This window comes from Scyliorhinus canicula, chromosome 4 (genome assembly GCF_902713615.1).
Source record: "Scyliorhinus canicula chromosome 4, sScyCan1.1, whole genome shotgun sequence".
Taxonomy (NCBI): domain Eukaryota; kingdom Metazoa; phylum Chordata; class Chondrichthyes; order Carcharhiniformes; family Scyliorhinidae; genus Scyliorhinus; species Scyliorhinus canicula.
The window spans coordinates 95,123,916-95,135,067 of record NC_052149.1 but is presented as its reverse complement, the minus strand read 5'-3'; the positions used below and the strand labels follow the sequence as shown (position 1 = coordinate 95,135,067).

General features: G+C 45.4%; 1 protein-coding gene across 2 annotated transcripts in view; it reads left to right on the top strand.

The window, feature by feature from the left end:
• Nucleotides 1–11,152, top strand: part of nek7 (NIMA-related kinase 7) — a 265,715-nt gene that overhangs the window by 57,798 nt on the left and 196,765 nt on the right. Inside the window, exon 1 of one of the 2 annotated variants that reach the window (XM_038794850.1) lies at nt 6,838–6,923. The exons of the other annotated variant lie outside the window; for it this stretch is intronic. The gene's annotated coding sequence lies outside the window, so the exon portion shown is untranslated. Of the gene's footprint in view, nt 1–6,837; nt 6,924–11,152 lie in introns of those variants that run through there. 2 annotated transcript variants of the gene reach the window in all.

Sequence of the window (11,152 nt, the reverse complement as noted above, 5' to 3'; positions counted from 1 at the left end):
ATCTCCTTTGCACCTTTTCCAAAGCTTCCACATCCTTCCTAAAATGAGGTGACCAGAACTGCACACAGTACTCCAAATGTGGCCTGACCAAGGTTTTGTACAGCTGCATCATCACCTCACGGCTCTTAAATTCAGTACCTCTGCTAATGAACACTAGCACACCATAGGCCTTAATCACAGCTCTATCCACTTGAGTGGCAACTTTTAAAGATCTATGAACATAGACCCCAAGATCTCTCTGCTCCTCCACATTGCCAAGAACCCTACCTTTAACCCTGTATTCCGCATTCATATTTGTCCTTCCAAAATGGACAACCTCACACTTGTCAGGGTTAAACTCCATCTGCCACTTCTCAGCCCAGCTCTGCATTCTATCTATGTCTCTTTGAAGCCGACAACAGCCCTCCTCACTATCCACAACTCCACCAATCTTCGTATCATCTGAAAATTTACTGACCCACCCTTCAACTCCCTCATCCAAGTCGTTAATGAAAATCACAAACAGCAGAGGACCCAGAACTGATCCCTGCGGTACGCCACTGATAACTGGGCTCCGGGCTGAATATTTGCCATCCACCACCACTCTCTGTCTTCTATCGGTTAGCCAGTTTGTTATCCAACTGGCCAAATTTCCCACTATCCCATGCCTCCTTACTTTCTGCACAAGCCTACAATGGGGAACCTTAGCAAATGCCTTACTAAAATCCATGTACACTACATCCACTGCTTTACCTTCATCCACATGCTTGGTCACCTCCTCAAAGAAGTCAATAAGACTTGTAAGGCAAGACCTACCCCTCACAAATCCATGCTGACTATCCCTAATCAAGCAGTGCCTTTCCAGATGCTCAGAAATCCTATCCCTCAGTACCCTTTCCATTACTTTGCCTACCACCGAAGTAAGACTAACTGGCCTGTAATTCCCAGGGTTATCCCTATTCCCTTTTTTGAACAGGGGCACGACATTCGCCACTCTCCAATCCTCTGGTACCACTCCTGTTGACAGCGAGGACGAAAAGATCATTGCGAACAGTTCTGCAATTCCATTTCTTGCTTCCCATAGAATCCTTGGATATATCCCGTCAGGACCGGGGGACTTGTCTATCCTCAAGTTTTTCAAAACGCGCAACACATCTTCCTTCCTGACAAGCATCTCCTCGAGCTTATCAGTCTGTTTCACACTGTCCTCTCTAACAATATGGCCTCTCTCGTTTGTAAATACTCTGCTTTGGAAAGCAAACTGATTAATTGGAAACTGCTGGAAGCAGCATGTTTTGCCACACCAGTGTACAGCGAGTAGCGATAAGAGGTTCTTTCTTGGGTTGGAGGCCAGTAACCAGTGGAGTGCCACAGGGATCAGTGCTGGGACTGCAGTTCTTCAGAATATATATTAATGATTTGGAGGAAAGAACAACTGTGAGTATTGCAGCCAAATTTTCGAATGACACAAAGGTGGGAGGGAAAGCAGGTTGTAAGGAGGATATAAGTAGTTTACAGAACAATATTGACAAGCTAAATGAGTGAACAGAAAATTGGTAAATGGAATTAGTCGTGCGAAAATGTGAGATTATCCATTTTGGAGACAGAATGAGAAGGCAGATTATTATTTAAATGGAGAGACTGCAGAAAGCTGTAGCACAAAGAGACTTTGCGGGTCTTTGTTCAAGAAACCCAGAAAGCTGGTATACAGGTGCAGAAGATAATAGGAGAGGCAAATGGATTGCTGGCTTTTATTTCCAGGGAGCTGGAATGTAAAAGTCAAGAGGTGTTGCTGAAACTGTACAAGATACTAGTGATGCCACATTTAGAATACTGTGTACAGTTTTGGTCCCCTTATTTATGGAAACATATTATTACTGGAGGCAGTGCAGGGTAGATTTACTAGGACGATGGGCGATCCGAGTGGCCTCCTGCTGCACTGTAGGGATTCTATGATTCTATGATCCCGGGTATGGAGGGACTGCAATATGAGGAAAGAATGTACAGGTGGGTCTGTGCTCCTTGGAATTGAGATGCAAGAGAGGTGATATGATTGACACATATTAGATTCTTCGGGGATTCGATAGGGTCAATGTTGGGTGGATGTTTACACTCATGGGACACTGCAGGATCAGAAGGCATGGTTGCAGAATAGGAGGGTGCTCATTTAAGATGGTTTTGAGGAAGGATTTCGTCTCTGAAAAGAGTGGTGAATCTTTGGAATCGATACGTTTTTAACCAGTCGGGGAATTAAGGGTTGCAGAGATTAGGCAGGAGTGATCTTTGTGCGTGTTAGAAATCATAGAATCCTTACAGTGCAGAAGGAGGCCACTTGGCTCATCAAGTCTGCACCAATCCCCTGAAAGAACCACTCCCTCCCTCCCTCCTTCCCTCTCCCCCCCTTCCTCCTTCCCGCTCCCCCCTCCCTCCCTCCCTCTCCCCCTCCCTACTCCCTTTCCCCACTCCCTCCTTCCTCCCTCTCCCCCCTCCCCACTCCCTCCCTCTCTCCCCTCGCTCATCTCCCTCTCGCTCTTTCCCTCCCCGTCTCGCTCTTTCCCTCCCCCGTCTCGCTCTTTCCCTCCCCCGTCTCGCTCTTTCCCTCCCCCGTCTTGCTCTTTCCCTCCCCCGTCTCGCTCTTTCCCTCCCCCGTCTCGCTCTTTCCCTCCCCCGTCTCGCTCTTTCCCTCCCCCGTCTCGCTCTTTCCCTCCCCCGTCTCGCTCTTTCCCTCCCCCGTCTCGCTCTTTCCCTCCCCCCTCTCGCTCTCTCCCCTCCCCCCTCTCGCTCTCTCCCTCCCCCCCTCTCGCTCTCTCCCTCCCCCTCTCGCTCTCTCCCTCCCCCTCTCGCTCTCTCCCTCCCCCTCTCGCTCTCTCCCTCCCCCTCTCGCTCTCTCTCCCTCCCCCTCTCGCTCTCTCGCTCTCTCCCTCCCCCCCTCTCGCTCTCTCCCTCCCCCTCTCGCTCTCTCCCTCCCCCCTCTCGCTCTCATCCCTCCCACCCCTCTCGCTCTCTCCCTCCCCCCTCTCGCTCTCTCTCCCTCCCCCCTCTCGCTCTCTCCCTCCCCCCTCTCGCTCTCTCCCTCCCCCCCTCTCGCTCTCTCCCTCCACCCTCTCGCTCTCTCCCTCCCCCCTCTCGCTCTCTCCCTCCCCCCCTCTCGCTCTCTCCCTCCCCCCTCTCGCTCTCTCCCTCCCCCCTCTCGCTCTCTCCCTCCCCCCTCTCGCTCTCATCCCTCCCCCCTCTCGCTCTGTCCCTCCCCCCTCTCGCTCTCTCCCTCCCCCCTCTCGCTCTCTCCCTCCCCCCTCTCGCTCTCTCCCTCCCCCCTCTCGCTCTCTCCCTCCCCCCTCTCGCTCTCTCCCTCCCCCCTCTCGCTCTCTCCCTCCCCCCTCTCGCTCTCTCCCTCCCCCGTCTCGCTCTCTCCCTCTCCCTCCCCCCTCTCGCTCTCTCCCTCCCCCCTCTCGCTCTCTCCCTCTCCCTCCCCCCTCTCGCTCTCTCCCTCCCCCCTCTCGCTCTCTCCCTCCCCCCTCTCGCTCTCTCCCTCCCCCCTCTCGCTCTCTCCCTCCCCCTCTCGCTCTCTCCCTCCCCCCTCTCGCTCTCTCCCTCCCCCCTCTCGCTCTCTCCCTCCCCCCTCTCGCTCTCTCCCTCCCCCCTCTCGCTCTCTCCCTCCCCCCCTCTCGCTCTCTCCCTCTCCCCTCTCGCTCCCTCCCTCCCCCCTCTCGCTCCCTCCCTCCCCCCTCTCGCTCCCTCCCTCCCCCCTCTCGCTCCCTCCCTCCCCCCCCTCTCGCTCCCTCCCTCCCCCCCCCCCTCTCGCTCCCTCCCTCCCCCCCTCTCGCTCTCTCCCTCCCCCCTCTCGCTCCCTCCCTCCCCCCCCCCTCTCGCTCTCTCCCTCCCCCCTCTCGCTCCCTCCCTCCCCCCTCTCGCTCTCTCCCTCCCCCCTCTCGCTCTCTCCCTCCCCCCCTCTCGCTCTCTCCCTCCCCCCTCTCGCTCTCTCCCTCCCCCCCTCTCGCTCTCTCCCTCCCCCCTCTCGCTCTCTCCCTCCCCCCTCTCGCTCTCTCCCTCCCCCCTCTCGCTCTCTCCCTCCCCCCTCTCGCTCTCGGTCTCTCCCCCCTCTCGCTCTCGGTCTCTCCCCCCTCTCGCTCTCGGTCTCTCCCCCCTCTCGCTCTCGGTCTCTCCCCCCTCTCGCTCTCGGTCTCTCCCCCCTCTCGCTCTCGGTCTCTCCCCCCTCTCGCTCTCGGTCTCTCCCCCCCCCCCCCCTTCACTCTCTCCCTCACCTCACAAAGGCAGTCACCCAGGGCCATTAACGAACCCTTGTCCCTGGCGCTGAGGGGCAGAAGTGCTAACCACTGTTAAAGATCAGCCATGATTTTATTAAATGGCGGAGCATGCTCTAAGGGCTAAATGGTCTACTTTTCCATATCTTGTGGTCTATTGTGATGATAGCTAATGTGAAGAAAATGTATTTCGCCCAACTACTTACCAGACCAAATTGATTTAATTTTAATTTTAAAGTCCAGTCAGTTGAGCTTTTTGCTTTTCTGTTTTCTAGTATTTGCCTAACATGGTGCAAAATTAAACTGACTTTGAACTTTTCATGCATACTTTGAATGTCCTCATGCATACAAAAACTTCTGTTCAGTGTCATCACCGCAGAACTGCAGTCAGCCTTGTACTATGTATACCTTGTCCGAGTCTGGGATCCTAGGCCTGCTGTGAGTGTGACAGCTGCAGTTCAGAATTCTTTGTGTTGATGTGATGAAAGATGCATTCTGAATGTTGACTTGAAGCGACATTGCTGTGCATTTCTGTTGGACCAGACAGAAGTTGTCTGCAAATTAACAAACTGATATCGTTAACATCGACCGAAAAATGAATGTCACAGAATTGTAGCATTCTTACAGTGCAGAAGGAGGCCATTTGGCTCATCAAATCTGCACCGATCCTCTCAGAGCACCCTACCCAGGCCTAATACCCTGCCATATCCCCGTAACCATACCTTACCGGTTGGAACCCCGGGAGGAGCCTGAGGAGGTCCCGCCTGCCGGTGATCCTGGCGGCGGGATCAAGGCAGGCCCTAGGTTGGTTGGTGGGCCCATGTCGCCTGCCACACTCAGTGTGGTGGAGGATTCGGGCCCAGAGGGCAACTGTCCAAAGGCTATCAGCCGCCCAGTGTCGGGAACGGAGGGTGCACATGAGACTGTCTGTAATGAGGTGCAGGGCTCACTCGTGCCTGATACGGTGTCGCCCTTCACCCCCTCTGGGGACTCCCGGAATCTGGCAAATCATAATTGAAGACTCTTTTGTTTTTCTGCCTCCGTAGATAGTTCACAAAGTGTCCTAATAGCCCCCCACCCATCACCAACACCACAACTTCCTCCCGCCCCACCTTCCTCCTTGCCCCTCTCTCCCCACCACCCCCCTTCCTTTCCCTTCTGTCGCTGCAGAGGCGAGGGTATCTGGTCTCTCCAGCGCAAAGTTTAGTGCTTATACCATGTGTTTTTTGTACAACTGTGTTGTGGACTGTTTCAATAATCAGAGTATCCTACTTCCCCATCCCGTACGTTGGTACTGAGGGGAGGGTACCCTGTTTCTCCAATACAAAATTAGCGTTTGTACCGTTTGGCCTTGTATATATTTTTTTACTGTTTCAATAAAAAGATATGGCCAATTCACCTAACCTGCACACCTTTGGATTGGTGAGGAAATCAGAACACCTGAAGGAAACCCACTAAAACACAGGAGAAAGTGCAACTCCACACAGTCACCTATGGTCAGAATGAAGCCCGGCTCCATGGTGCTGTGATGCAGCAGTGCTAACCACTGTGCCAAAATTTTGACATTAACTATTTTGAACCATTTGAAAAATCCTTTGAGCAAGTGCAGACAAGTTTGCATGATGTCACTGTTTAGATGCACTGAAAATGGCCTCTGTTTATATACAAGAATTTGTACCGTGTGAATTGGGAATGCTTGCTGAGAATGTCCCTTTAAAGGACATCTCTCACCAAGGATTTTCTTTTGGAATGGGAAACATGCCCAAATGAAACAGCTGAAAGTATTTGTCAATGGTGATTGCAGTAACATGAGTTGGTTATTTTATTTTAGGAGTGTTTGGAAACTTTCATCACATCACAAATTGTGTTTAAAATTCTGTAAAAGATCATAATTAACTATGGTTTCTGCTACCATTTTAATTTTATTCTGCAGACTCAGTTTGGTAACATAGACTGTACGCTGATGTTGCTGTAATTGTTTTATCTTGCTATCCTCTCTGCATGACAACATTGTATTTAATCATACCAATTTGACTTTGTTGGTGGTAATGATGTAATGATATCCTTCAGTAATTGGAATGGGCTCAGTTTATCAGATATTTTGTGTTTATAATACAATGGAGTTCAGGGAGCAATGTAATTTATCATGCAGCGTGCACCAGAAGGAAGCCAATGATACTCTATTATGGAGTCCAAAATGTTGGATGGAATTTGTGTTACAAAGGCACACAAACTGTCATTTTTTTAAAGTCTGATTTTAATGCAGAAGTGTTTTTCAAATTACTGAAGTTATGATTAAAAACCTTTTGCAATATTGACCTTTGTTAGACAAATAAACTCAACAAGAACTATCCCATTATCCACTGCATTGTAACAGTAAATGTTTGGGGCATGTTGCAATCTGGAGTTCTTCAAAACACTCTTTCTTTCCTCAAAATAGCATAACTTTGCCCAGTTTGGCTGTACAGTACCTGTTGTGGGGGTGTGTGCTAATCCTGATAATGGAACACAGTGTAACTCGATCTGCTTCAATTCAATTCCGGGAGTTACCAGATGATCTATCAAGATGTGACTCAGAGGTCATTTGTCAGAAGCGCAGTGTTCAGCAATGTGAGCGAACACTTGTGGAAATGAATGTTTCATAAAGGCTCCCATACAAACGCAGACTTTGCTTCTGTTCCAGTAAGTGTGAACTTTTGAGTTGTGTTGTAACTCAGGCATTTAGAAATGTTCTGTAAACTAAGCAGTAAAACATTGGAAAATGCGAGAGTTTCTGAAGGTTCAAAAATATATTTAGTTGCGGTATACAGATACGGTCCATATAGAATTCCGGTTTCCAAAACCAGGTGACATCAGATAATATATTAGTAAGTTTCATGTAAAATCAGTATGTTTAATTTCTGTGTAGAAAATATTTTATTGTAAGCTACCGTGTGTCGGTGCTTAGTTCAATTTTTGTTATTAATTGAAAGCTATATTTCAGCTGTCTTTTGACACAGGAGATTACATTGCTAATTGAATCCCTGCCAGTGGATTATTATATTCATTTTGATTTTTTTCAGACTGAACGAAACATAAAATTTTGCCGATGCTGTAAATTTTCATTGAATTGAATTGCCAAAGTGAGGCATTTAAATATGCGTGAGGAATAGGGGTGAGGCCAAAGGGTGACCTACCATGCGGATCTAGTGGCACTTGGGACACTAAAACTCAGTAAAAATTTGATTTTAAACTTCTCGAGTGCAAATATAGAACATACAGTGCAGAAGGAGGCCATTCGGCCCATCGAGTCTGCACCTACCTACTTAAGCCCTTACTTCCACCCTATCCCCGTAACCCAATAACCCCTCCTAAACTTTTTTTGGTCACTAAGGGCAATTTATCATGGCCAATCCACCTGACCGGCACATCTTTGCACTGTGGGAGGAAACCGGAGCAGCCGGAGGAAACCCACGCAGACACGGGGAGAACGTGCAGACTCTGCACAGACAGTGACCCAGCGGGGAATCTAACCTGGGACCCTGGCGCTGTGAAGCCACACTGCTAATCACTTGTGCTGCCCATCTAAGATCCAGTAGATAGAATTGGAAGGTTTGTCACATGAAATAAAGGTAACCTGCGTTTGTCTTGGAAGGTCAGATTTGATAGTGAAGGAAATCTGGAGAAAGTAAGAATCATTTATTGCCTCTATTTGATTACAATTGAGAGTCACTTAAATCTTATTCTCTACTAAGTCCGGCCAGCAAAAAGGACTTGAAGAGAAGCAACTTGTACACAATTTAACTTTTAAAATAATGCAGAAATGGTTTCTTGCTTGCGGCACAACAGCTTGCATTTACTTCAAGAGTTAGAGTGGAAAAGTGTAAAATAGAGATAGTGAATAGTTTAGATCAAAGTATAGAATGATCCGGATAAAGATGGCCGGACGGACCTTCACGGTTATAGGAAATCATTTCGGTGTTTAGCCATCGATCTACACCTCTAAGTCATCCTAATTGGTTTGGGTTAGAATCAAATGAGTTTGATTTGACGTTTAGCTGTCAATCTTTAATGTGCAACATTAGCTTTAAATGTTTCATGTCTGAATACTTGTGCATGTTATGGAATGCAATTCTGTGCTGTTATCACGACCAGTTTAAACTGGATTTCTGACTTAGCTGTTAGCTACATTGTAGACAATAGCGCCTTAATGTTGCTATGGTGCCTGCCCTGTTCTTGGATTGATATCTGGTACGGCTTGTGTTTTAATGTCACACTGTCTTGCAAATGTATTTGCTAGCTCAGCAAAAGTGCTGTTTTAATCCATAATGGAATTATGATGTTTCATGCTGTTTTGGGTCTCTATGTTTTGAGATGGCCTGAGGTTATGAGTGAATGTTAAATGGGTATTTAAAGTCTGGGGCTTAATATTTACGCTACATAGCTATCTTTTAACTATCAGGTGTATTAGAAAATAGTTGGTTTCTATAAGCTCTCAATTAAGATTTGGGAGGTGATGGAAAGTGAAGCGAGTAAGGGAGCCAGGCGCACAGCTGCAGTGAGCATAACTGTGGATTTAATGTTTAGATGATCGTGATGGGTGATTATTGAAATTTAGTGTTTATTGGTGAATGGTGTTTAAAAATTCATTTGATGCATTCAAAAGTGGTTGATTTATGCAATTGTCTCAATCTTCTTGCTGTATTTAGTAACTGAAGATAGTAGCAAAATGAATATGCATTTTAATCTTGTGCAGAGGAAATCTCGATGTTCTTTGTTTACTGATGTTGCAGTCTGAAAGGTGGTAAGCACCTGGTAAGAAATTTAATATTGCAGAGACTAAGTAGCTTTGTCAACATGGGATAGGAGGAAAAGTAACATGAAGCATCATCAGGATAATGGTGGATTGAATCTTTCCAGGAAGATGAAGCAGAAAGTTGCTTGGAGTAAATCATTAATGTTGGAAAATAAGCTACAGATCATAGTGATCTATCTTGGGCCAGTATGGAAAAACAATAATGAATAGGTCATAAGTGGAGTTGCATTTGAGTAACGATTGTGCTTTTATTGTCTTAACATGAATGACATAATGTGAGTGTAAGCAGATCAGAATTTATTTGAGACCAAATTGGGTTATTTCTTGTTGCCTTTTTAAATTCTCCCTTATCAGTGACTTGGACCTAGTTCTCTACAAGTGTGCTTAGCAACCAGTTGTTGGGCAGTGACATTCTATCAGGTTTTAATCAATGTCTCTTTTCAGCACTGTTCCTGATTAAGACATTTTTAAACAATGCTATATTATTTTATGGTGAAAAGCCATTTTTCAGTTAATAAAATATCTAGGTTTGAATTGAAACTAAGCTAGGTTTTAATTAAAACTAATGTATTATCAAATATTGGAGGCAATTTATGTTGAGTAGTGAATATGCCCTAATGAAAAGATATCTATTGTGACATTCTGACATGGCTGAGATTCTCTGTTTTCTCAGCCAAATCTCCCATTCACTGCAGTAGGACTGGGGAATCCTGCTGCCGTGAATGGATGGAGAAGTTCGCCCACAAGGTACAAACATAAGAACGCCAATTGTCATATTTTAATACAATTTACCTAGAAACCGTTATTCCTTTAAATTAATTATATGTTCAAATAACAACAATGAAGCAATTTGGAGATTTACTCTCTGCTTTTTGACAAATATGAAGAAGTAATTTCTCATTCAGAGAACAAACCCTCAGCCATACGTTTTGAAAGTGACTGACATTACCCAGTTGTACTTTCCTTAGGCACTGATGGATGCTGTGTTTTGTCAGCTTTCTTTTTGACTTGCTTTTGTAATTAACTGAATTACTGAAGAGTGAAGAAATGAAATCAACACCGGCGACACCAATGTTTCCATATTTTCATGAAAAATTCCAAGTCCATGGCTTGATCATTACGGCATTTGGAAAGCCATCAGGTCAAAATCAACATTCTCTTTAGAAGTTATTAGTTTTTACACACTTGTTTAATTAGAAAATACTACCCACTAACTACCTCTATAATGCCTATCTTGAAATTTAAAGGGTACATTTGTTGTGTTAAAAGGTAGTTGAATGTGTTCTGTAGTATTTTAATTGAGCTACACAATTATATGTATTATAATTACAGATTAGAATTATAAATAGACTTTGAACTTATCATTCAAATACCATAATAGTCAATACTGCGGTATTGCAATGTTTATTCTAAAAGTCAACAGCTGCATCCCTAGTAAGAAACTGACATCTATTTGACAAGAACTTCTAGCATTTAAATTGTGTTAGGAATAGACTTGTAAGAATGTTTTGAAAATAGCTTGTAAATTGGGTTGAGACTTTTTTTATAACTTGCACATGACTTGTCCACTCTTGAATAGGATTTACTCCATAATCATCGGGTTAAGAGTTTTATTCCAACTTGCTGTATATACTGAAATGTTTGCCATTTAACAAAGCACTTCCAGCATTTTTATTTTTATTGGAGATTTCCAACATTTGAAATTTTTTAGAAATGAAACAATATTTTTTATTTCAGAACATTTTTATGTTTCAAATATTTTTTAAACTTCCCATGTATTTCCTTTTCATTTTTATCTGCCCTTTCAAATGCATGGCAATGATCCAAATAGGTATGTTGTTATCATGAGACATGACCCTCCTTTTGAGGGCAGGTCTATGTAGCTATGATGTCTTCCGCACTAGGTTGCAATTCAAATTTCACAGACATGTTTTTTTGGATTATTGCCTTCAACTGACGACATTGACACGCACATCAATTTGGTCATTGTTCACAGTATGAAAGAGCGATTTACAGATCAGATTTCAAACCATGTATTAGTACTGTATAATCTGTTTCCTTTTCATATCATGTATTTGTTTGGATTACAAAAGCAATCCTTGGTACCCTTCCAAAG